At 41.6% G+C, this 27,310-nt stretch overlaps 1 protein-coding gene across 14 annotated transcripts in view; it reads left to right on the plus strand.

The window, feature by feature from the left end:
- The first annotated feature begins 1,937 nt into the window (after nt 1-1,937).
- Nucleotides 1,938-27,310, plus strand: part of BTBD7 (BTB domain containing 7) — a 103,809-nt gene continuing 78,436 nt past the window's right edge. For 2 of the 14 annotated variants that reach the window (XM_074996586.1, XM_074996578.1), the window contains exons 1-5: nt 1,938-2,129; nt 4,870-4,939; nt 19,974-20,446; nt 21,089-21,224; nt 23,094-23,225. The gene's annotated coding sequence lies outside the window, so the exon portion shown is untranslated. Of the gene's footprint in view, nt 2,130-4,869; nt 4,940-19,973; nt 20,447-21,088; nt 21,229-21,794; nt 22,064-23,093; nt 23,226-27,310 lie in introns of those variants that run through there. The other 12 variants (XM_074996584.1, XM_074996585.1, XM_074996588.1 and 9 more) reach the window with 12 other exon arrangements.

A 27,310-nucleotide genomic window follows, 5' to 3' on the forward strand; every position in this document is an offset into this window, starting at 1 on the left:
AATGCAGAGGCAGCGGTGAGAATGTGTGGAGACTTGGGAAGCTGGTTTAGAATTAGTAGAGGTATGAGACAAGGAGGTCCAATATTGCTGAGTATCTTCATCACACACCTGGAGAGACCAATGGATAAGATCAAGGAAGAAGTAGAAGGCATATCAGTGCATGGGATGAGAATTAACAACTTGAGGTTCATGGATGATACAGTTATTATTGAGGAAGATGAAAAGAAGCCAGCGAGAATGGTTCAGGTGTTAAATGAGGAAGGAAAGTGGTACAGCCTGATTATGAACATTGATAAAATGAAGACAATGGTATTTGGAGATAAGGAAATTGAAAGGAAGATCAGTGTAGATGGGATCAAACTAGAGAGTGTAGAAAAGTTCGCGTACCTGCAGAGCAACATGACATATGATCTAGGCTGTAAGAAGGAAATAGCTACTAGAATAGCAAAAGCAAGAGCGAGTTTGAAGGTGATGGATAAGATCTGAAAAAGCAAAGTAATTAGTTTAGGAACGAAGCTGAGTTTCTTGAAAACGTGCGTATTCAGCAGCATGTTGTACTGATGTGAGACATGGGTGATAATGAAAGATTCAAAGAGAAGGACATTGGCATTTGAGAGGAGTTATAAAAAGATCATGAGAATAGGATGGATGTAGAAAATCACCAAAGAGGAAGTATATAAGAAGATATAGCCGAAAGAGAACCTCCTGCAGAAAGTTATACAACAGAAATAACAGCTATTCAGGCATATCTGCAGAATCAACAACAAGCAAAAAGTCAAAACCCTGGTATCTGGCATAATGGACAATTTGAATAAGAGAGGCAGACCTATCAGAGAATGAGTAGATGATATGTTAGACTGGTGTGGAGCTAGTCTACAGAAACCAAACCACTCTGCACTGGACAGTGAAAGATACAAGGAGACGGTGAGGGAGGCATAGGATACCAACAAGCTGTGAACTTGTGGTTGTTGTTGATGATGACGATATCTGTTCTCACTTGCAATCACTTAAATCCCGTTTTTATACTTAATAAAAACACTTTTGTTCATTATCAAGCCCAGTGTAAATAACTGTTACAGGGGAAGGGGGAGGCAGGGAGCCACAGCTGTGCATATCTTTCTTCCACTGATAAAAGAGTTAACATGATGAGCTTTTTGTGTAAAACTTTTAAGAGTAAGACTGATTTATTTTGTGTTTTGGTCCCTTATGGGGTGTTGAGTTGCTGGGTGCTGTCACGGCTGTATAGCAGAGCCCTCCCAGAGCTGATGTGGTCCAGCATCTGTGTTACTCTGCTGGGGAGTCTTGGCCAACTCTGTGCCTTGGCTGGGGGAGACTACAGCTTCTGGCCCTGCAGGACAGGGTGGTAAGGTGCCTCTTGATAGAACCCACCACAATCAGTACTATAAGCCAAAGCGTAAGTTTCACATAAGTGTTCCAATGCTGCAGAAGAGCGCCGAGTGGTGCTGCAAGGCGTAGCTTGCCCCAGTCTGGCAGGCAACGTGAGCGTGCTTCACACACAGTGGCGCTGGGCAGGGGGCGCACCAGGAAGAGCGAAAAGAAGAGCGTAAATGGTAAGAGCTCTCAGGTGCACCGTTCAGGCTCAAACCCCGCTTGGCCCCCTGCTGTCTTTATGGGCATGGAGCTGCTCCCTTGCACGCACACTCCACAGTGCTGCCGGGGCTATGCCCTGGGTTGTTCGGGTACCGGGCTGAGCGGCCGCAGCGGAGAGGTGAACACCCCAGCACGGAGACGGGCCCCGTGCCCTGTGACTGGCACATCTCCACCAGGATGGAACCTGCCGTGACTCCTCGCACCACGCCACCGCCGGACTGTGATCCGCGCACTGCTCTGCCAGCGCCACCGCCCGCCAGCAGGGGGAGCCGCTTGGACGCCCTCCTCCCCCTCCCACCTGGGTGGGCCACGTGACCCGCAGCCGCCGCGCAGCCTCTCTGAGCCCTTCCCCCTCCAGTCTGGGGCTCCGGATCAAAATGGCGGAGGCGACGGTTTTGGCTGCAGCGGGACCGAGGAGGGGAGACAGGAGGAGCCACTGAGTGGGCCGACCCTAGCCGCGAATGGAGCCCGCGGGCAGCAGTCGCTGTCAGGGGTGAGGCGCCACCGGGGGCAGTGCGGTGAGTATGCGGGCTCAGGACCCGGCCAGTGGCCCCCTCCCCCGGGAGCTGGGCTGATATCCCTCCCCGCGCCATGGCCCTCGTCCCCGCGGGGCGCCCCGTACTTGGCCAAGAGCTGAGCTGCAGTGTCCCTGCCCACCGCGGCGCTGGGCTAACGCGTCCGCCCTGTCCACAGCGGGGGGTGAGGGCTCTGGGCTACCGCCCTCCGCACCACCGCTGCCCACCTGCCTCAAGACTGCCCTGCGCGCCCACCTCAGGCGGGCAGCTTCCGCCCGAGCGGCAAGGTTCTTCAGGCCCCTGGGCTGCCTTAGTTTACTCCTCCGTCGTTGTCTCCAGAGTTTCGCTCCAGAGCCGCGAGTGGCTGGGCCTTTCTCCCCTCGGCAGCACTTTGCATCCTTCAGTGGGGGGTTGCAGGATCCTCTGCGCCCCCCCCCCCCCGACGTTTGTTGTCCGTCTTAGAGGAACTTGGAGTGCTGTGCGGCTGTGTGCGCGCTGTCCCTCTGGAACATTCCCACTTCTCCCGGGATGGGGTTTTCCTGCTCTTTGAGTCTGCAGCTCTCTTCCCCTCTGTCGGGGAAGGGTACGATGAGCCCCACCTGACCCGTCCAAGCAGTGGGAGACCTCGTGGGTTTCTTCCAAGCAGTTTGAGATCCTTAGGCAAAAGGTGTATAGAAATGCAAAGTGTTGTTGTCCCACAGATAAGTAGGAACGTGATATCAGCTTTCTGGGATTTGTGCCCATTTAAACCACTCACGGATTTGACCTGGTGAATGCAGTACAGCATCTTTTCGTCTTTGTTTCTTTTTCTTAGAAGCCAAACCAATATAGCTATGTTATATTTGTAATATAGTGTGAACTGTTTGACGTACTGCACAATCACTTCTGGTGTGTAAATAATAGTTCTGTTTCTTCTGATCCATTTTGGGCATGGGATTATTAGTGGTCAGTCTTCATTTGCTTTATACGGGGGTCTGAAGCTTTAAATTATTTGACAGGTGTTATAGAAGAGTACACATCAGCACTTAACAAACACTTAGCACCACTCAGTGACAAGTTGTGTACTTACATTACATAAGGAGAGGGAAATTTTCCTTATTTAGTATGTGTCTACATTACGCAGCTTTTAGCAACATAGCCCTTGCTAAAAGCTGGCTTGTGTGAACTATTTGTCAGCACTTTTGCTTACAAAATACTTCTATCCCCAACAAGCTTTCACTTTGTTGGCAGGGCTGCTGCCAACAAAGCAGCATCCCCAGCAAAACTTTTGTCATTCACGGGTCTGGAGTGGTTAAGCACGTGTGAACAGCAAAAGTTTTGTTGAGTAGGTGTAGAGACAGCCTCAGATTCTCTGCTGTGTATTTCCTGCTGGGAAGCTTTTCTTTCTGAAACCAGCGTACAAACATCTGTTTCCCAGTTAGAAGTTTAATGCCAACATTAACTGTCTGGCTGAATAGGTGGTACTTTATTTTTAGTGAAGTGAGGAGTTATGCTCTTTTGTTGTTCCAAATATAAATAAACTTGGTGATTCTCACTGTTTGAACCTTGAAAGGTAAAAATGGGTGCTTTCTAGGCAGAACATTTGAAAAGTGTTATATAGCCAAATGAATACTCTTGGATGGTGGGGTGTACCGTCAGATAATGTTCCTTTAATCAGAATGGTAATTGATATGTCGAAGAGCATTGAACCAATTGAAGACTTAGTATAGTAGAATCTGAGAGTTACAAATACCAGAATTACAAGCTGACTGGTCAACTACACACCACATTTAGGACTAGAAGTAAGCAATCCAGCAGCAGCAGAAACTTAAAAAAAAACAAAAAACAACCCCAAAACCACAAAGTCAGTTATTGTACAGTTAAATGTAAATTGCCAAAAATGATGGGAAGTTTAAAAAAGACAAGAAAAGGAAACTGTTTTTTTGCTTGTTTTATTTAAATAAAGATAGTTTCTTCTGCACAGTAAAGTTTCAAAGCTGTATCAGATCAAAGTTCAGTTTTAAATCTTGAAAACTAGCATAAGACTTTGAGAGTTATGAACTGCCTCCATTTCCAAAGTTTTTGTAATTATGCTGTTCTACTGTATTTTGACCCTAGTGAATCAGGCTGCTGTGATAGGCAGTAATTGGTAATGCAGTACAAAAGTTGGCTTGCATGGGGTCTTACCACAAAAGTTCATCACTGAATAAATCATTTTGTTAATCTTTAAAGTGCTACATTTCTGCTGCTTTGTTTTGATGGGGTTTTCATGTGGGCCAGGAGGACATTTAGAAAGTCCTGTTCAAGTTGTAATGTCAGTGTTTGTTTCTATTCCCGATGCTTCTTAACGAATTGATACTAAGTTCTTTATATGTATGCCGTGTAGTTGCAGCCATGTTGGTCACAGAATATTAGAGAGACAAGGCAGGTGAGGAAATATCTTCTATTGGACCAATTTTTATTGGGTGAGAGACCTAAAGGGGTAGCTACATGTGTCTCAAAATCTTCCCTCTCTCTCTCTCATCAGAAGTTGTACCTCACCCGCCTTGTTTCTTTATACTTGAACAAAGTCTTAAGGTTCTGTTAAGCATCGGGAAGCAGATTAGCGTAACTTGCAATGCCTTGAAAATTTCCTCCAATTCTATGTATTTGGTTACACTAGAAACACTTAAGTTTGGAAATCTTGAACTACTTTTTGTTAGACACTGGCTTAATGTTTTATGGCTGTTTTTGCTGGTGTAAATGAGTTTCCTTGTGTGTCCAGATTGCCCTGCTGAGTCATAGATGATGGTGTTGCAATCATGTATACCTGGTATTGGTTGACTTGTGCAGATGTATGTATTAAAGACTTGAATTATTTTTACGAGCCATTTTAGAATGCATGCACAGGTGTGTTGTTGAGCTGTTTTCTTGGTTTCATGCCTGTTTAGGAGACGGCTTGAAATTTTGTGTGTAGACATATTGCATATTCTGAAGCAGTTGTGGAATAACCGTCTTAGTTCATTTCTTTGAATTAATTTCCGCAGGATCACTAGAGCCTTAACAAAAGTTAGCCTTCATTTGAGATGATAAACTGCTGCATGTGATACCAAGGTCATACTAGTATATAAAACAAGAAAACCTTTTTTTAAAAAAAAAAATTGATCATACTTCTTATTGGCATTAGTTAAGGACCTGACTTCTACCATGGCTAACTTGCTTAAAACTGTTAGGGATACAGAGAGTTCTAGTTATACTCTTCTTTCTTTCATGTCATGCATTTGAGGAAGTGAGTTTTCTCATCAAAAATGTCACAAAAATCTGAAGAAATGGGGCTTTCCCCCAAAAGCTCTTTAGCTAACAAAATCATTAGCCTTTAAGGTGCCATGAGACTGCTTGCTTTGTTTTGCAAAGATATAGACTAATATGGCTATCTCTCTGAGACTATGCCTAAAAATGTGTTAGTTTTTAAGGTGCCACCAGCATCCTTGTTATAACTAGAAATAAAATGTTCACACTTATTTGTGAAGGTTACCTAATGATTTTTGAGATGGATATACACTCTTCAAAGCAAATTCAGAAAAGCGGCAAGCTTAGTCTTACCTTTTAGAGAACACAGCCCAAAATTCAGAAGTCTGTTGTGGTTCTAACACCAACTCTGAAACTTGATGAGTCATTTAATCACTCTGCTTCTCATTTTTCACAGCCCAGGTATTCGCAGGAATGTGTGAGGCTTAATTCTCAGTGTACTGCTAAATCCCTTTGGTGGAAATTGCTACTGAATTGCACATTATTTCCCACATTAATCTACTGATGTACCTATACTATGATCTGACAGACTGTCCTGGAGGATGAGAGAATAAATGAATTTTCATGCTCATTCAATCTTTGTCTTGTATGAGACTGAGCAGGTCCACACTTAAGACTGCTGTGCTTTAGGGAAGGTACTGCTCTGCTGAGGAGATCTGCTCTTGTTGGCATAGTTAATTCACCTTGGGGAGAGGCAAGTAGCTATATTGAAGAGGAAGACCCTCTTGTTGACATAACACTGTCTACACTGGGGTTAGGTTGGTGTAACTGCATAGCTCAGTGCTGTAGATTTTTTTTTTTAACACCTCTGAGTGACATGGTTTATTAATAGAAGTTGAGAGGATAGACCTGGCATGCCCAAAAACATACAGGTTTTAATACCGGTTTGAGTGCTAATGATTGCTGGGAACTGGATTGAGATCACCACAACACACTTCACAGGTAAGTCAGTACACAGCCTGCGAATGTTGTCTTAATTTTTTTTCCCCTAAAAGGATAGGAAAGCGAAGTAGGGTGAAGCAGAATTTACTCTGTAACTTGTATCTGAAATCTCAATTCAGCTGTAGCTTCTAATTTTTAGTGCAGTGCTGCTTTTCACCTTCCCCTCACCTGCCAAGACCAGACATACTAAGACAGGGCTGGCAACCAAAATAGTAAGAAGAGCCTTTTTCTTTTTAAATTTGTTTTTAAAAAAAACCCCACCTCTAATTCAAGCTCTGAAATGAATATGAGCGAGTCCTTAATAAAGTCAAACCATACTTTCTGTAACCCCTATTTTAAGAACAGTGCACATAATGTGATTTGTAACGCGATACATGTTTCCTGCAGGACAGTCAAACTTTTAATATATTCTGTTTCTTCATACTCTGTGTATGTTTGTATCACTATCTGCCTGACATTAACTCCTGAACTTACTGTTACTTCATATGTAATTTTAGATTTTCTTAATGCATATTGCCCTTCACAGCAAGACTTCATTAGCAACACAATCAAAACACACACAGATACAGTAGCATATCTACAATGCACTCCATACATTAAAGGGGTAGTTATCCAGCATTTTGAGATCACGTTGTTTACTATTTAGATATGAGTTCTTCATTGTTGGTAGCTTAGGCTTTCACTCTTCATCAAAAATAATCAAGAGTTTTGTCTTTTACTTTGAAATTATAGTGTCAGGTACCCCAAAGAAGTCCTTAAAGAGCCACAGGTTGTAGACCCCTGTACTAGGTGATCAAATAATGTCTGCAGCTTGTCCAGGGCAAGAATTCGGGATCCTCTGTACTTGCGGTTGTTTGTTTTGTGCAGTAGTCATGAGAACAATCTTGCAACGTTAAGAGTTAAACCAGAATCTGTGTTTAAGTAGATTGCTCTGCTGACTAGTCGTAGAGAGGTAGCCACATTAGTCTGTATCTTTATAAAAACAAAAAAGCAGTCCTGTAGCACTTTAAAGACTACCAAAATAATTTATTAAGTGATGAGCTTTTGTGGGACAGTATTATTCAAGACTCGAAACAAACACTCTTTGTGTAAGTTACATTGATGATTTAATTACACACTTAAAACAGAGTGATTTACAGATCATTTGGGGGGTGGGATTTAGCTTCTCTCATTCTTTTACATTTCTTGGTTTAAATCAGATGTCGGCAACCTGCAGCTCCTTCAGGAGCCACTTGCAGCTCCCAGCACGCCCACCACTGACTCTACATCTGACTCTGGAGGCTGTCGCCACTTGAAAAAAGCCCTCCATTAAATGTGCTTCCATTTTTGTTTGGCATCCTCCAGAGTGTTGTGGTGTCAGTGGCAGCATAGAGAGGAAGAGGAAGCTGGCAGCCACCCACGTGTTGCATGTGGGGGAAGGAGAGCTGTGGGCAGTGGGGCTAGCCTGCCCTGCTGGAATTGCATAGGGGAAGAGGCTGGGCAGTGGCTGGCCAGCAGAGGGGAGGGTGAGAGAGCTCTGCCTCCCAGTTATGCAGAAGCTGCTGTCCAATGAGAATGACTGCTCAGACCAGCACAGCTTGCTGTGGTTGTGTCCATCCCAGGGTACTCACAAGGAAGAGTGACTCCCTCTATCCTTGGGGTACTACAGGGTGCCTTCCCCCACCACCGTGGGGCTTTTGGCTTCTCCCAGCTGAAATCCGTCATTTGCCTTAGAACAGCCCTTAAAATAAACACCCAAGTGGCAGAGGGGAGCAGCGGGAGAGGTGGTCATCTAAAGCAGGTAGATCCTGGGGATGGGATCGGAGGGTGGGTTTGGGGCTGATAGGGGTTAAGCCTGGAGGATGGGGCGGTTTGCAGGATGATGGAGGTTAAGCCTGGAGATAGGGCGGTGAATTTGGGGGACTGAAGTAGGTAAAGCCTGGAGATAGGGGTAACAACTTTTTAACTGGTACAAATAATTCTTTGTATTCTGTTCTTAAAATAGGGTGACAAAGTATGGTTTGATGTTATTTATTAAAGACTGTCTTGTATTCACATGCATTGTGGCTCTTGAAGCATTGATTTTTGTAACTGAATTTGAAAGCATGGCTGCTCTTGCTATTTAGGTTGCAGACCCCTGGTTTAAATCATTTCCTTAATAGCTGTAGTGGATCAGACTGGTGGCCTATGCAGTCAGTATCCTTTCTCCAAGAGTGGCCTGTACCAGCCGCTGCAGAAAGCAACTGTTTTTGGTTCTCTATCAAAACAAAAAGCAGTCAAGTAGCACTTTAAAGACTAGCAAAATGGTTTATTAGGTGAGCTTTCGTGGGACAGACCCACTTCTTCAGACCATAGCCAGACCAGAACAGACTCAATATTTAAGGCACAGAGAACCAAAAATGTTATATTGGACAGACTAACTCCCTTAGACAAAGGGTCAACGGGCACAAAACAGACATCAAAACACTCCAGATCCACAAACCAGTTAGTCAATATTTTAATGGAATGGGGCATTCTGTCAATGACCTCAAGGTATGTGTGTTACCTGAAGAGAAATTATCGCTCTGTTTTAGAAAGAGAAGTGGATGAACTGACATTTATATTCAAATTCGGCACATTAACACATGGTTTAAATCGTGATGGGAACTTTGAGTCACTATAGGGGCTTGTCTGCATACTTGGCTCAATCTAATTCTTGATCTTCCCCCCCATCCCTCCACTCTCTGATTTGCTCACCTTGATTATCTTTTTCTGATTTGTCCTCCTTGCTTACTGTTTTTGGTTCTCTGTGCCTTAAATATTGAGTCTGTTCTTGTCTGGCTATGGTCTGAAGAAGTGGGTCTGTCCCACGAAAGCTGACCTAATAAACCATTTTGCTAGTCTTTAAAGTGCTACTTGACTGCTTTTTGTTTTGGACCTAACCAGGTTATTCACAGAATCGTGGGTACGTTGTCTTGTTCATCAGCCAACATCATCTATGCCATTATGTGCGAACAATGTCCAGATGCTTTGTATGTTGGACAGACTTCAAACTCTCTCAGACGAAGAGTTAATGGGCACAAAACAGACATAAGAACACTCCTGATTCACAAACCGGTCAGTCTACATTTTAATGGAGTGGGCCATTCTGGTAATGACTTAAAAGTTTGCATTTTAATGAAGAGGAATTTTCACAACAGTCTGCAAAGAGAGGCTTCTGAACTCTTTTATATTCAAATTTGACACATTAATGCATGGTTTGAACCGAGATGTGAATTTTCTCTTTTCTCAGTCATTATAGGGGCTCTTTTGCATACTTGGCTTAATCTAATTCTTATTTTCCCCCCTCCATTTCTGCCCCCTGATTTGCTCACCTTGATAATTTTTTTCTGGTTTGTCAACCTTCATTGCTTTTTTTGGTTCTCTGTGCCTTAAATATTGAGTCTGTTCTGTTATGGCTATAGTCTGAAGAAGTGGGTCCGTCCCAAGAAAGCTCACCACCTAATAAATTATTTTGTTAGTCTTTAAAGTGCTACTTGACTGCTTTTTTGTTTTGATAGTCTATAGACTAGCACGGCTTTCTCTTTCTTTCTTTTCTTGTATTGAGATAAATATATGTTCCTAGCATACCTTTTTACCATTTGTAGTTTTGTAAACTTTTACTACATTCCCTACTTTTCTTTAAAGTACATCTTTGCAATCTCCCCAATGTAAAAAATTTTTCATGCCCCTGATCATTGTCATTGATCATTTTTGTTCTCCCTCTAGTTCTACTCAGTCAGTCTGAGATGGGATTATTTCGATATGCTGGTTTGCAGCTGTTACTCTTAAGTATAGTAAAAGGAGTACATTTGTCTGCTGGCTTCTTAACTCCAAAGATTTGGGAGGCTCAACTAAAAGAGAACATTTCATAGTTAAATTTCAAACTAATGTGCCTGGAAAATCTTTCCCTAGCTTTTCAGTTTTGTTTTTTCAAGATGTAGTAAAATTCTTCTACTTTCAGAACTGATAGATCTGTGTTAAACCTCTATTGTCTGTTGTTGTTAGCTTCAGTTTCAACAAGTAGAGGCTTACTAATAGATGACTGTCACTTCATCAGATAACTACATATTTAAGTGTCACACGGTTAGCAGAAGTGAAAATTTAGTGCCAGCCAGTGTCGTCTTAAGATCTGTCAGCTACTGAGATCAGACAGAACTGTGCGTCCCTTGTATTAACTGATAGTCCAGCGGCAAGTAGTACTCAATCTGTCTGGATTTTACTTAAATACTAAGTATTAACCTACCTATAACATTAACCCTGTGAAGTGTTTTGCCTTGTGTACTGGCATAAATAATCTTTGTCAGTTAATGTAGGAAAGTGCCTAAAGAGCAAGATCTTATACAAAGGGAGACAAGGGGACTTACCTGTGTTCACTAATTGTGTAAAGAAGCAAAATTAAAAACTTTAAAATAGACCTATTACCACGAATGAGGCATTCTAATAAACTGAGGAAACACTTGTAAAAAGCTAGCAAAATAAGAGTGCCTTTTAGGAAGCAATATACAATCTTAATCAAACTATCCTCATTTCCTTCATGGCTCAACACAGTTTCATTGTAGTGTAGGTAACGGTACCACCCTCAGGCTGTCTCTTTACTAGCTCCTTTCCTTGAGGGGGCCATGGAAATGACATGACTGGGGAATATCAATGAGGCACTGCTATACATATACAGCCCCTCATTAGCATAATGGCAGCCATGCAAATTTTGAAGCTGCTAACTTCGAAATGCTGACAGGCAGTACAGCTGCAGGTGCTTCGAAATACACACCCAACTTTGAAATTCCTGTACTCCCAAAATGAATTGAGAGTAAGGGAATTTCAAAGTTGGGCGCATATTGTGAAGTGCCTGGAGCTAGACTGCCTGTCAGTGCTTTGAAATTCGTGTGGCTGCCTTTATGCTAATGAGGCACTGCATATGCATGGTAATTAGCAACAGAGAGAAAGCTGTACTAGTCTATATACTGTCAAAACAAAAAAGCGGTAAAGTAGCACTTTAAAGACTAACAAAATAATTTACTAGGTGAGCTTTCGTGGGACAGACCCACTTCTTCAGACCATAGCCGTATCGGAACGTGGTCTGAAGAAGTGGGTCTGTCCCACGAAAGCTCACCTAATAAATTATTTTGTTAGTCTTTAAAGTGCTATTTTAGTTCTTTTTTTGTTTTGATATTTCCCGGTCCAAGTTATTTCCATGCCCCCTTTGAGGAAGGAAGCTAGTGGATACATGGCCTCAGTTTTCTTCTCTCACTCTCATCTTCATAATTTAGGCTTTGGAAACACTTACCAGGCCAACACCCATCTCTGTTCTATTTCTTGTAAAGATATCAACAAGGTATATGTGCCAACGTGCAGTGAGATGCCATCTGTCTCTCTGTTACTTAATAGAATAGACTGGTGATAGAAATCTGAGTTGGTATGAACTTTAGCTTATTTTTCTTCCATGTGGGTCTTATCCTTCGCGTATCACAGCTCATTCCTGCTGACACTTCCTGCACATGAAGCCTTATCTACACACAAACTTGAACCCCTTTTAATTAAGAATATCTTTAAACTTAAATTTATGCAGATACTTTTGGTTTAAAAATATCTTTATTAGCTGAATTAAGTTAGTTGGTTTAACTAGTTCTTTTTTGGGGGTTGGGGAGGAATGTTCTTATCTGTTTTTGTTCACAGCCTTTTTTTCCTTCTGAAAAGAATACCTGTGTTAACCTAAGCAACTTGTGATGTTTGCATTCCTTCCAAGGTATCTTAAATTCTTTTAAAAAAATGTGCTACTGATTATATGCAGATCTCTTACAAAGTGTTTTTTTCCGAATGACTGGGTTGATCATCTTGTGTTAAGATGGGAAATGGGAATGCTGGAACTGCTACACTAATTTTTTCCCCACAAATGGTAGCAAAATACTGCAGCACCTTTGCAGGATAGGTGGTTCAAGTTTTTCTCTTAGGCTGTTTCTACACATGCCACTTTCTCTGAAAGTGGCATGCTAATAAACATCCTGAAATATGCTAATGAGATGCTTTTGTGAATTCCCAGTGCCTCATTAGCACAAGGTCATGTGATTTGGAGTCTGTTCCGGACTCCAAAGCACCTCATTAGCATATTTTGGCTGTTTAAAGCGGAATGCATAGAAACAGCCTTAGAGTAATGAAAGGAAAAATGTTTTTGTTTAATTCTCTTGCTCTTATTCTCAATGTTGTGACTTGCCTTTACCCTCCCATGTCCCTTTTCTAAAAGTGGACCATTCAGAAAAATGAAATGCTGGGAACAATCAACAACATCCAGATTTTTTTGGTCAAAATGTAACAAGGTCCAGAGTTCAGAGATAATACAAAAAGGTACAAATATAACTAAGACTTTTTTTTTTGTGGAGTCTGTTTAAAAGGGTGGTCCAGATTTGGCCTGCAAACCACCTGTTGATTAGTCCTGGAATACAGGCTTAGTCAGGAACTGTGAAATCCTCTTTTTTTCCATTTCACTTCTCTGATCACTTCATGAAGACTGTCATAAATGAATTTCCACATTTGGTTTAAGGTTGATACATATGTCTTCTGTCACTTATAGATATTTGGGGGGGGGGGTGAATGCATATAGGTCCTGTGGTATGTGGGAATAGCTGAGTAAGTTTGGTTATGTGCTTTCTTCAGAAACATAACTGATCCTTACTCATAAAGGAAAAAAGAATTAATTACAACTGCCACTTTCCAAGCTTCCATTGCATTTAATGTGGTACCTCTAGGAAATGTTGAGTTCTATTGTACTGTTACATTCTTTAAGAATTGCAGCATAGATGGAAACATTAAGGCTAAATATGACAGAATGCATATTTTTGGAGCAATGAAAACATGCATCATTTGGTATAGTAAAGCAGTGACATTTTTAATAATAAAGCAAAACAGTATACTTTGCAGAACTTCAGTTTGGAAACTGTAAATATAGGGTAATTGACACAGAATATGATAGAATCATAGAACTGGAAGGGACCTTGAGAGGTCATTGAGTCTAGTTTCCTTCCCTCTCAGCAGGATCAAGTATTGTTCTCAAACCACCCCATTGTTATCTATCTAACCTGCTCTTAAAAATCTCCAGTGATGGAAATTCCACAACCTCCCTAGGTACTCTTATTCCAGTGTTTAACCACTTTGACAGTTAACTGTTTCCTAACATCTAATCTAAACCTCCCTTGCTGCAGTTTAAGCCCATTGCTCCTTTTTCTCTCCTTAGAGGTCAAGGGAGCAATTTTTCTCCCTCCTCCTTGTGACCCTCTCTAAGGTACTTGAAAACTGCTATCATATCCCCTCTGTCTTCTCTTTTCTAAACTAAACAAACACGGTTTTCAGTTGTCCCACATAGCTCATGTTTTCTAGACCTTTAATCACTCTTTTTGCTCTTCACTGGACCTTCTCCAGTTTCTCCACATCTTTCTTGAAATGTGGTACCCACAACTGGATGGACACTGTACTCCAGGTGAGGCCTAATTAGCACAGAGTAGAGCAGAAGAGTTGTCTCTCATGTCTTACTCACTACATGCCTGTTAATGCATCCCAGAATCTTTTGCAACAGCATCACACTGACTCTTTTAGCTTGTGGTCCACGAAGACCCCTAAATTCCTCTCCACAGTACTTCTTCCTAGACAGTCGTTTCCCATTCTATATGTATGAAGCTGATTGTTTCTTCCTAAGTGCAGTACTTTGCATTTGTCCTTATTAAACTGCATCCTGTTTACTTCAGACCATTTCTCCAGTTTGTCCAGATCATTTTGAATTATGACCCTACCTCCAAAGCAGTTGCAGCCCCTTCCAGCTTGATATCATCTGCTGTACTGGGCAAAAGCTCAGTAGTTCCTAACAAGTGTCACCTGCAGTTCATAGAAGAATGTGGGAGATACGGTTCAGACCTGACTTTCAGCTGTGCTAAGCACTTGTATTCTCACTGAAATATGTTGTTGGTGCTCTGGTAGTTTTATTTCTTAAAAAATGTGCATATGCGGTTTAATTTAGCCATCTGCATATGATTCTAAAGAAAATTAAATCCTTATCATACTTTTGTTGATGTTTCTGAACTTTTGGACAAAAAGTAGCTCCCATCTGTGACTCAACTATGTAAATCACTTTAGTTTTTATTCATTTGTTAAACACCTCCAGGTGTACGTGAAATATTTATCTATTATAGCAGGATTGCTGTTGAGTGCTACAGTATTAATTTCTATTTTACAAACATGTAGCCATCAGTCTTGGGACAGTGCTTTGTAGGCATTTCTGTGTTTTAACGGAGGCTCTTATTTGACTGAGTAAATTACACTGAGTCAGGATAAAATTCTTATCTATAGAGCCTTACTGATCCACAGATACCTGACTTATATCTATGGCTATCTGCATCTGCAGATATGAATGCGGATATCTGAGGCTCATTTTTATGGCTGTGGATACAAATTTTGTGTATCAAACCCTGCCCCTAAGCGCACCCATGGATTCATTGCCTATGCCTGTAAATCTCCAACAGTCAGGATCAGCACTTCCTTCCCTGAGTACAGTCCTAGAGCAGGGCACAGTCTGCAGAGCACGGGGAGAGTTACTGTGCAGTTCCAGCATCAATGTTGCAGCTTCGCTTTCTGCTGCTGATCTGCTCATTGCTTCTTGTTGGGTCCCCGTTTTCAGGCAGTCGTCAGATTGGAACCCCCAGAAGGAAGGGCTGAGGTGGGCTGAGCCAGTGCCAGCCAGTTTGCAAGGCTGCATCCAGAGAAGATGTGTCCCAGCAGATTTTTCCTGATTGCAGCCTTGCAAACATGCCTCTAGGCGTGATGTCATTCTTCCAAAAATGTTGCTAAATAAGTGAATAGTCACAGAAAAGTAGCCATGTTAGTCTGTATCTTCACAAAACAAAAAAGCAGTCCTGTAGCACTTCAAAGACTAACAAAATAAAATTATTAGCTTTTGGGGGACAAACCCACTTCTTCACAGTGGGTCTGTCCCCGTGTAAGCTCATCTTCTAATAAATTATTTTGTTAGTCTTTAAAGTGCTGATGGCCTGCTTTTTTTGGCTTGTCTAAAAATATGGTATGCTGTTAATATTTGAATTTTGTTAAGATTGATGTTAATGGGATGCTATTGGGTCACAGCAACAAGTTGCTATTAACCAGAAGCTGTTAATATCAGCATTGCTAGTAAGCAAAAAGTAGTGTGTTAGCAAATACTAGAGACTTAAGATGATGAGTAAGGATATTGGAAATAGTTACATATAAAGCAAAATCAACATGCTTTTTAGAGACAAAACTTTACAGACTAATCCCCTATCTAAATAAGTTTGTCATCCAAAGCACTCTGGTGCATTTTCAGCCAAGATTGGCTGAGACCCTGCAAATACATTGTCCATTTACTTCGTAAGTTCAGGATGCTCAGTTGTCTTCTCTTCTGAAAATATCCCCTTCCCCTCAAATTTGACTTTACTCTAAGGCAGGCTAACCACCTTCCACTGCTCCTGCCACTTATTTTTTTTCCTATGTGTTCATTTCTTGTTGACTTCATAAACATTTGATTTTGTTTGAGGAAATTAAGTTCAAATGCTTAATTTACATTCTGTCTGCAAAAATCAGCCTAAGGCATGTAACCTTTTGGTGTCCTGCTTTTTCCTTGCATGCTTAAGAGCATAAAGTTTCTGGTAGAGAGAACTGCTTGCACAGTACATGTGTGTATATTGATTGGTGTGACAGTGTTTTGTTTGAGATTAACATTGGTGAACTGGAATGTACACAGTTGGCCTTAAGAGGCTCTTGGATCACAGTTATTTTTGTCAGCTGTGATTAATAGGCTGGGACATTTCTAGGGATCTGTTTTACCCAGTTGACCTATTTTTTCACCTATGGTTTTGGTATTTGTGTGTGGAAAGGCTTTTGAAAATGACACTATTTACACTGAGGTTAATCTACAATTGTAGATTAGGTCCTGAGGATACTTACTGGGAGGAAACATTCTCTGTCCATGTAGTTCAAATTTTCTTCCTTTATGAACAGTGGCTGCAACTTGGGCTCCCCCCCACCATCTGTTAGCATCTTTGAGTTGGAATAAGCTGTAATTGTGATATAGGGGGTCACCTTTCTTGCCTCTTATTCACCTACTCATCATACCACATTCTCAGGGCTTACCATAGTTGCTATACTCACTGCACCTCCACAGCTGCCATTAGTGAAGTGAAAATCTACACTTGTCACCACAGTATTTATATAGGCTAATAGACATGTAATTTAGGTAATGTACACAAACTTCAGTCTCTTTTTTTTTTTTTTTTTTTTTTTTTTGTCTGCTAGTTTTTGGTCCAGTGGCTTTGATAGATTTTTAGGGCTTGGGGTGACCATGGTAATCATCTAGTCTGGCTACTTGCATAAAAGACCATAGAACCTCACTCCATAACTTTTCTCTCTGAGCTATAACATCTTTCGAAAGACTATCCAATCTTGTTTTAAAGAACTCACAGACATGGACAATTTATCTCTGTGTCCCTAGGTCATTTGTGCTAGTGATTTAAGTACCCTTGCTTTTAAAAGTAGGTGCCTGATTTTTCGTCTGAATTTGTCTTCAGCTTCCTATGCCCTTTTCTGGTAGATTTAAAAAACTGTCATACCAGAAATCTCTCTTCCCATTGTATTTACTTATGATTATAACCTTTTAGCCTCTTTTTTTAATGAAATTGAATTTGACTTTCACTAAAGAGCAACATTTTTCATATCAGCTATTCTTATAGCTCTTCTCTGAAACGCTTCAATTTTTTTCAACATTCCTTTTGAAATGTGGACACTAGAACCTCGGACACTGGTCCAGTAATGGTCTCGTGTATGCTGAGGGAATTCTACCTTTTTCCTAACTTGATATTTTACACAAAGTATCTGTCACCCTAGAAGCTACTACTGTACTGAATTGGGAGCTCATGTTCAGTTGAATATCTACAATGATCATTGTCCTTTTCAGTGTTGCTGCATTTCAGGTTGTAGTCCCCTTTTTATAAAAATCTGCATACTTTTTTCTTAGATGTGTTGTGGCTTAGCATTATTAAAACTGATCAGATGAGACTTTCCCTCTCCCCTCCTCCCCCCGTTTTTATAACTGACCCCATTGTTTAGCATGCCACACTTTGTCTGCTAATTTTACCATTTTCTTCTTTAATAAAGTTTGAGTAGCACTAAGCCAAAAATAAATCTCCACAAGACTTGGCCCCTGCTGGGTGGTGACTCCCCTACTAAATATTACTTCTGGAAATCTCATCAACCAGTTTTTAATCCATTAAAAATTGTAGACATTGTTTTTGTTCTAATATGGCTGTTTTTTAATTGGAATGTCATCTATGAACAGAAAAATGACTATTGACATAGCATTCTTATCAACCAAACTTGCACACTCTTAATTGAAAAGTGATTAAGGCCTGGTTGTTATCCTGTTTTAATGATATTCCAGTATTTAAAATTAATAGCTTTTCTAGTCCTCTAGAACAACAGTTGTCAAACTGTCAGTACCATGTTTTGGTAGGGGGAGCGAAAGCTGTCTTAGGCTACGTCTAGACTACAAGATAAAATCAAATTTATTTATATCTATTTTTTAATACTGGAATTTAGAAGTTGGATTTTTGACCATCCTCTCTCCCACTGTGCTCCCCACAAAGTTGTCACTGCTGCCGCACACAAAGTGATGAACATTAACTGTTGCAGTAGTGTGCTGTGGGAAGGTATCCCACAGTTCCCTCATCTCCATAGTATTCTGGGTATGCTCGCTGGTCTTTGACATCTTACCACATTGCGCTTTCGTCATTCTCCTCCCGATCCCTGAAAATGTCGATCCCTGGAAATAATGCAGAGACCCTCAAAATTAGAAGAGAGAATTTTTGCTTTCCCCACTCATTACATTGCCAACACGGGTGCAGCGACTGTATTCTCAACTGGCTGTCCAGTGAGTATTCCACTTCCCATGACTGCATGCATGTGATCCCTGAATATACATGTGTTCTGCAAGCACCACCCCCAGCACAGCCTTGTTGACACATTGTACGCTGGCTTGGGCTGGCTCCAGGCAGCACAGAAAAAAAATAGCAAGTGTACAGACAGGTCTGCGAACTCCCTGCAGGGGCTATTTGAATGGGTAGATGCACTGACAGAGCTAATAGGATAGAAATAAAGAAGCCGTTTCTCAGGCTGTCATAGCAACATGAGCCCACAGCTAAAGGCTCACTTCTCCTGCTTGGAAATTCATGTTCTTCATGTTACTGGAGTACAGCGGCCAGAACAGAGCACTGAGAAGGGCATTATAGGTTACATACAGGACACCTTAGGAGGCTAATAAATTCGCTTTTAAGACATGGCGCTTCCACACTTCTCTTTAATCAAACTTCTGAAGTAGAGCTTCAAACTATACCTGTCAGGTAACTGCGATTTTTGTAATCTAGTGCACCCAGAATCGAGCTAATGGTCTTTACAGTGAAGGCAATCACGTGGTAAAATTGAGCTGTTTTAAATTTGATTTTTATCTCATAGTGTAGACACAGCCTAAGACTTGCTTATGACTGGGGCCAAAGTGACTCTTACTGCCCAGGGCTGGAGCATTAGCCCCTGGAGCCAGTTGGGCTCGGGCTTGGGTTTGGGCTTTGTCCCTACCCCTGGACCGGGGTCAGCATGGCGTTAGTGGGTTCAGGCTTCAGTCCCTATTCCCAGGTTCATTTAGTAACTTTTTGTTATGAAAAAGGGGTTACAGTGTGATTGTTTGAGAACTCCTGCTCTAGAATGTCCCCTGAATTGGAAGGCTTAAAACAGATATCAATTATTCAGAGCTTCTGGGTCAGTTCTTTTAATACTCCTGCATGAATGTTACCTGGTTGTGCCTATTTTCAATAACATAGCTTCTGTTTAATGTTCTTCATAGTTACTTTCTCTTTTGCCATTATCACTATATGATATGAACACATTTTGCTGCTTTCAAAATTTACAACAGAAATACTTACTTTTCTGCATCACTGACATTTTTTTCAGTCTCTCTAATCATTGTAGCCACAGTGGTAGGATACTATGTTAGGAATGGTCAGAATGCTTTAAGATAACTTTCCTACTCCTGGACAGTTGTTCTAAAGAGGTCAGAAGTTGGTTTTCCTTGAGGGATTTACCTCTACCACACAATGTCACCTCAAAGCAATCTAAGAATCACATGGTCTTAAACTAAATTGAATGCCACTATAGCTAGTCCTCATTTCATATTGCCTGATCCATCTCTGCACTGATGAGATCAGTTGAGTAATGTGAGAGGATACCATCCAGTGTGCTGCTAGCTGGCTAGAGTATTACATGAGGGTTCTGGTTGCCCTTGGGTGTAGGTACTGCAAATGTGGTTTTGAGATGCATTTGAGACTCATTTTCAAGAGGCTGCTAAAAGGAGGGAGATCAAGTGAAGAGCTATCTTGTGTAGGGAGCAAATTGAAAATGCCAGAGGTGCCTAACCCAATGCAAAAAATACCAATAAATCAAACAACTCAATGTCTACTTGCCCCTAAAATACAGAGTTTGACTCTAGTAACTGGGGCAGTGATGAGCACCTGAGCCCAGGATTGTGCATGATAGGATTTTTGATACAGAATGTCCTCTGTGTTTGTCTTGTTTCATTTTTAGCACTCTTGCAGCAGAAGATAAGAGCTGGAACAGACCATGTGGCAGGATACTCGGGGGATATCCTGGATTCCTATTCTGAGGATTATTTGGGGATTGGACTGGGGAGTGGACTGTGTAGGAAGTGACAGTAGAACTATAGCTGAATGCTTGCCTGCTTCCATTTTTATATCGGGGTGGGGGACTGCAGCTCAAGTAAGTACATTTCTCAGGCTGTGGCTAAGGTGACCGTTCTATTGAGATTATGGATTCTGTGACTTTTTGGGACCTCTGACTCAATTTGTGGCAGGGCTGGAGCTGCTGTTTAGCTCTGGGGCTGTCTGTGGTGGCCACCTGAACAGCTGCTCCAGCAAAGCGATTGGGGCTGGCTCAGCCACCCAGGGACTGGAGCAGCAGCAGTCAACTCTTTCTACAGGAGCAGTAGGAAGAACAAATCAGCTGGGAGTGCTCTTCTTGTCACCCACCCACCCCCACAGGTACTTGTAGTAAAAGTCAGGAATGTGTCTGTGAATTTTTATTTGTTGCCCATAACCTGTCTCTACTCTTATTAAAAATTCCTATGACAGAATCTTAATTTCACTGGTCTTAACTAATGCTGTCTTTATGGTGGATATTGCATGCAATGGGGTGGCCTTAGCTTCAGTTCACCCTTTCACTCCATCCCCTTTTCTATTCCCACATGGGTGATTTAAGACTGATTCCAAGCTTATGTGGCTAATAAACAAGCAATGAATGATTCAGGCTACCTATATTTGAGCTAATTACTTTGGGGGTGGGAGAGGGAAGAAACAAAGCTGGGATTATAGGTTTAGAAAGTATAAATGCATATTTCCATGGACTCCTTGCCTTACAACTTTGTCACACTGGTGTATTATTACGCAGTTACACCAATACTAGTATTAACTCCAGACAGCCTATATTTTAAGTCCCGGTGGTTGTAATAAGTGGAAAAAGAACATTGGTGATTGTGGTACTTGGTCTCCTGATGCTGTCCAGGCCTGTGGGAGGAGGAAAGGGTGTGTGATGTTAAAGCTTCTGTATCTTGGTTCAGCATTATCTTACTGCTTGCTTTGGTTTTTTCTCCAATCCTGCTTGTCTGGTGGTGTTCTTCTGTGCAGGAGAGATCCAAGATGGTGAGCGAGATTCCTGGGCAGAGCATTCTTCCAGCAGCTGTAGTTTACCTTCTCTGTTGATTTACCATTACACCAAAGGTGGAGTAATGTCTACTTTGCACAAACACAGCAGCAAATAAGTGTATGTACGTGTGTGTATGCATGCAAACTATGGTAGTATGCATCATTATGCTTCCTGAAGCATGTTTCCTTGTGATGCAAGGATGTGGGAACACAATCCCTAATTTCACTTGCTCACTTGGACCCATTACAACATTCAGTTAGCTTGTCACCACCAAAATGGGTAGGCATTGACCTGTTCAGTGCAGGGTAGCAAGCTTCGTGATATCAGTATCACACCAGTTTTGGATTGGTATGGCTTCTCTTATTAGCATGGTCTGGCACTGACTGGTCAAGGCAAGATCCTCACGTAACTTTTTTGAAGGTCTGCTTGCTCATGTAAAATTTCAAGAAACCCTGCTGCTCTTCGCAGATCTACGTGATAGCGTAATCACACTATAAGCTGTCTTGCACCAGAAGTGCCAGTCTACACAAAGTGGCATGCATGAGTTGTCTCTGCTTTGCCATATCAACTTGTAGCTTGCATGGTCTCAGACTTTTTATGAATACCTGTATCTCCTTTTGGAGGGTCATGAACAGCTGCTAAAATGCCTTATGCCATATTCTTCTAAAATGTAACTGCATCCTACAGCAGTAATCATGTCAAAAGTAGGAAACGAATTCCTGCATCACTTGTGTGAACCATGCCTTGGACTGGATGAAGAGTGCGCTGACACAGAAATACTTCACGGTACTGCTCTGGCATTCTGAACACTTTCACACAGAGGCTTGGGAAGGACAGAAGTTCTCCCACAGCATACTGCAAAATCAGAGTGGCTCAACTTTGTGAGGCATTAAGAAACCTGGAGTACTCCTACAGAAATCCTAGCACTTACACCTTGGATTGCTGATGCTAAGGAGGTATAAATCAAGGGTGGCTCTGGAGTCTTACAACAGTGTCCAGACCTGGCTAATTTGCCATGGAAACCTATATTATGTGAGAACTAGTTAAAAGTGATGCCTAGATGGCAGGCTTCTGTCGACAAAATGAAACACATCCAGAGTGCAGATCTCTGAGGTCTGCCACATCAGGAGTGTACTGTCAACATCCCTGTAAACAGTGTACCATGAGGCAGAAGGGCTATCTTGACTGAGGGAGTCTTTCCGATAATTGGCCTTGTGTGGGTGGGCCAAATGTTGGAAAAGCCTCTCCCAACAGAACTGTTGGCAAAAAATGCGCAATTTGATCTGCAGATCCATGCACTCTTGACATAGCCAATATGTTTAACGCTGCTTTAGCAGCCTTAAGGAGGAAAATGTATTTAATGTTGTCTGTGCTGCCGATGTATTACTATATTTTTAGGAACGTGATAGAGCTCTCAGAAGGAAGTGCTGCTGGACTGTCAGGTAGCTTTGTGACACTCATATCATACTTCATGGCAGCTTCACCATACTTTGGAGTGTGGTGGTGGTGGTGGGGAGAGGATAGTAGTTCAGTCTCAAAAAAACCAAAACCGCACAGCTGAATCAACAATCTTGGCATTCAAATAGACCTTTAATACACAGTGACTATATTTTCTAATGCTGTCAATTTGTGTGTATATATACAGCAACTGTTGCTATTTTACAAAACTGGAAAGCCTCCTCTCAGCTATCTGTTGATCTCTAGATGTATCCATAATTGCTGTAAAATGAACAAGAGGTCACTGAATATAATATTTTAAATATGTAACTACAAACACTTTTTAATTTGGAAACTATGTACCAGATACTGAGTTTCCTTTATTACTTATTATTAAGTAGTACTGACATTTCTTTACCATTTCACAGAATGGTAAAAGCTTCCTTAAACTTAGTGGTGGTGAAAGAGGAGTCAGTGGTAGAAAGCTAAGCAGTGAATCGTGTAGCAACAGTGGTTAACTGAAAAGAGTGTTTCCTTCTTCACTTACAGGAACGAAGGAGAGAAAAAAACTTCAAGGGAGCGTTTTGTACTCTTCTTTCGTGTCTTACTGTTTTACTAAAAAGCCATGCAGAGAGTCTTCAGAGATGCATAATTCAACTTGCAGCATGGGGATGAGCGGAGGTAATGAACAAGTGTACAGAAAACATGAGCTCTTGGATGAACCATCTCTTAACACCCCTCGTCCTCCCAGCCAGCCAGCACATACACAAGTGTGTGCAGGGTAAATTAAAATGGAGAAGGGAGAAATTCATGCAGTGTAAAATGGCACAGAGAACTGTTTCGTTTGTAGGGGGTAGATTGTAATGGTATATTTTTACTACTCAACATAACCATGGTGTAACTGTGACCCCTGTCAGAGCCAGCTCAGATTACTCGATTAGAGTGAACTGCGAACACAATGGGGCAGATGAACCCCAAAAACAGTTTCTATAAAGTACGTAGCTTCAGGCCTCCATCCAGTACCCAGGCCTATTGTTGTTGTTATGATGATGATGGAAAATCGTATTTCATCGTATAAAAGAAAAGGTTCTTCTGATACTAAAGGGCCAGCCTTACCCCCAAATCAATGTCTACCTGTCACTCAAAATACATATGTATAAGCAATTATTAAATTAACACTTAAGACAAAAGAGTATTAAAATCAACATACATTTCGACATGAATTCAATTCTTCAGATTCAGATACTTAAAGCTGTTGAGATTTGTAATTGCAGATGGTTTTTTTTCAGATCAGCCTGAAGTTAAGGCAGCTTAGGATGGGAAAGAACTCTTAAGTCCATGTTAAAATATACTTCTGCTGGCAGATTGTATATTTGAATAATTTTCAGTAAAAACAAGTCTCTGAGGTCAGAAAGTTTGTGGCTTTTGCTACAAAAAGTTCCTCTACGGCCAAGATCTTGTATATTAGGTTTTTTCAAGGAGGGTGAGTGTATGCATAAAAGAGATGCAGACTCCTGCAGTGGTTTTATAACGGAAGCTCTTTTCTTAGTGAGTCCTGATAGCAATTACTCCTCTGTGTCCACTTTTTTTAAGACTGTTCTTGATTTGCAGGCAACTTGAGCATAGGGTTTTTCCCCCAGTTTGCGTGTTAATTTTAATTCAATAGTTACTCACTTCATAATGCTAACTAGAGTGCTTGTATGGTAAGATTCCTGCTTGTCATTGGACCTGGGAATTGGAAAGCAGTGAGTTGGGGGGGACGACAGAGAGGGGGGTAAAGGCCCTGGCTTAGGGGGGCCTTTTGGGGCCTCCTCTCCCCAGCATGGATTGGACTGACTCTCTTCCTGCTGTGCCATGCAGACTAATCTTGTCTCGTTCTTACAGTTTCACAGTCATGTGTTGTCTCTTGTCATGACTTAGATAATAATTTTTTTGTGGTAGAGATCACAGGGTTTTTTTGTTTTTGTGCGTCCATCTAGTACAATGAGGTCCTGGTCCATGATTAGGGCTCTGTGGTAATACAACTAAGTAATAATAATTGCAGATATTTTTAGGTATTTAGAGTCTGACTGTGGCTTACATGATGATGTGTTTATAGGCATTCCATTTAAACACTAGTTCAGGGGTCTCAAACTCAGAGCCCATAGGCCATCCTCGCCTGGAGCAGTTCTGCAATCCAGCCTGGGAATACCAGCTGGCTGAAGTGCAAGGGGTGCTTTCCTTTCCCATCACTGAAGCCCCACCTCTTCCTGCCTCTGTCCCATTCTTTCCTTCTTTATAACCTGGCCCCCTAGAAAAGTGGTCCCTGGGATTACTGGGGACAGAACACATGGGGCAGGATGCTAGCAGCAGTTGCACCTCCCTACTGCTCAACTCTCTGCAGTGGCAGGAGCTGCAGGGTAGCATAGCAAAGGTGTTTTGCTGCAGGGAGTCGGGGAGTGAAGGGGTGGGCAAAGCCCTGCTGCTGCCCTCCTGGTAATGCCCTGGGTCATGTCTCTGGCAGGGCTTGGGTGACAGAAACAGATAGTACCTCCCTCCTTTCCTCAATTTTGTGGTACAGGATTGGATTGTACAACTGCTCTGGTTAGGGATGACCCTCAGTTACTGAGTTTGAGACCCCTGCTCTAGTTGAAATAGTCTTTTGTGTGACCATAGTCTCTGCTTCTGACGTGAAATGGGGAGATCTTTAACATTTTCTCCTCCAATTTTTGTCCCACATAAACAGATCCATCAACCAGCATCAAAGATGTACAAGATAATGCTTCCTGCTTTTCTCTAGCAGTGCCCCCACTTCTTCTTGGGATGTGCAAAATCACTAATACATTTTAAAAAATTCTTCGGAGGCTATGTATACTTATGACGTGGCAAATCAGTTTTGTTAAATTAGGTGTATCTTACAGAGATCTAATATTATAAATAGATGCATATCTTACTCTTTATTATAATAAAGAAGATAGTCCTTAATTTTTTTAGTCTGATCAAGCAATAAGTGCTAGAATATAATCTGTAGTCTAAAATTAGGTTCCATCTGGTCCACTGTATTTAGCATGAAGAGGAAATTCTCTTTGAGATTCTAGATAAGAAGCTAAAGTGCACAGAATGACTGAGATAAACAGAAGTCTGTGTTTCATGCAGGGTAACTATGGGAGCGGAAGCTAAAATAAAGGCATGTTTAAAAAGTTTCTTCCAACATATGACAGATTAATTTCCTCCAATTTTGATAAGAAAGTTTATCACTGATGCAGGAGGCAACACTCCTGAGGATCTGTTTGACGTTAAAAGAAACTAAAACAAATGATAACTTATCCAATTTTATTCCTACTGGATGTGGAGCTAATTCACAATGGAGCTGTGTGACCGCTTATGTTCTTTGTTGAGAATTACCTGAAAGATTAAGGTGATCCTCAGACCTTTGGAAAAAATACAAAAGTTCAATTATCTGAAGTTTACATGAGAATGTTAGTTTTCCCAAATGAATAGGGATTGGTGGGAGAGTCTGTTTGATCTAGACATTATGACGACTGTATGTAATTCAATCATGCTAATGTAAGTGCCGTGTGAAGGCAGAAACTATGTGGTTTGTCTCAGTCCATTGCTTCAGAAGAGAGAAACTACAGGTTGTACCTCCCTTTTCTGGCACCCTGGAGACATGATTGTTCCCGAATGAGGGGATTTGTCAGACAAGAAGTAAGGCCCCCAAGCTGCCTGAAAGGAGGGAACTCCTGTGAGACTAATGGGGGGGGCGCTCCCCTGGCCACATCCCCATGGCAGTGAGGTTCCCCATGGCTGCAGGGTTCTGGGGGTTCCCCTGAACCTGGGTGAGATCCCTGTGATTGTGGGGCTGAAGGTGGGGCTCTGTGCTTCAGCCAGCTCCCTGCAGTGGTGCTGCAGAGCTCTCCAAGCGGTGGGGTCCCTGTGGATATGGGACTGCTGGAAGGGCTCCCCACCCCAGGTGGATCCCCAAGCTGCTGGACTTTCCACTGATGCTGCTGATAGGAGCAGTGCTGGTCAGTTTCCCCTCTCCCCTGAGTAGCAGGCAGCCTGGAGCCAGGCTGTCACTCACAGGAGATGGGGAACTGACAAGCAACTTTCCTGATTTAGGGGTGTGTGGTTGTGGGTGTGTGTTTTCTTTGTATAAGTATGCAGTTAAAGTTGCTACTATTCAGTAACATTTGCCTGATTTTCTCTTTTAATATTTCTAATACTATTGTATAGCACAGATGTAAAGACATTTTATCTCTAAGTCACACAAAATTAAGCAACTTTTTAAAAATAAGATGTTGCCGAAAGATATTCAGGCATGTGTGTAATTTGAACAGAAGTCCTAGAAAGTAAGAATTGTTGAATTTACTGGATTGAAAAATGTGTATCAGCTTCTCAAATACGAACTATTAAAATCTTGCCTGTAAATCTGCTCAAGGGACATAGGTTGTTTTCAAGTTTCTAGCATGTGTAATTAGTCTTTTCAGTTTGTGATGAGATTGTTTGTCAATATATTAAAATAGAGCTTGAACCTCTCTATTCTGGAACACTGTCTTTTGATCTGCTTTTTTGTGTGGGGACACGCTCTTTCGAAATATATATTTTTTTTTTTCAGAAGATATCTTCTGGAAGAACTTCTGTTGAAAGATCACTGTAGTGTACATGTAGCCATTAAGAAGGATGAAGGTTACCATGTTTTTTTTCTCCAAGCTTTAAAACACTGTTTTTTTTCTTTCCCAGAGACTTAAGAAACACCACCGAAAAAAAAAACCTTACAACTTCAT

This window comes from Carettochelys insculpta, chromosome 6, assembly GCF_033958435.1.
Source record: "Carettochelys insculpta isolate YL-2023 chromosome 6, ASM3395843v1, whole genome shotgun sequence".
NCBI lineage: Eukaryota > Metazoa > Chordata > Testudines > Carettochelyidae > Carettochelys > Carettochelys insculpta.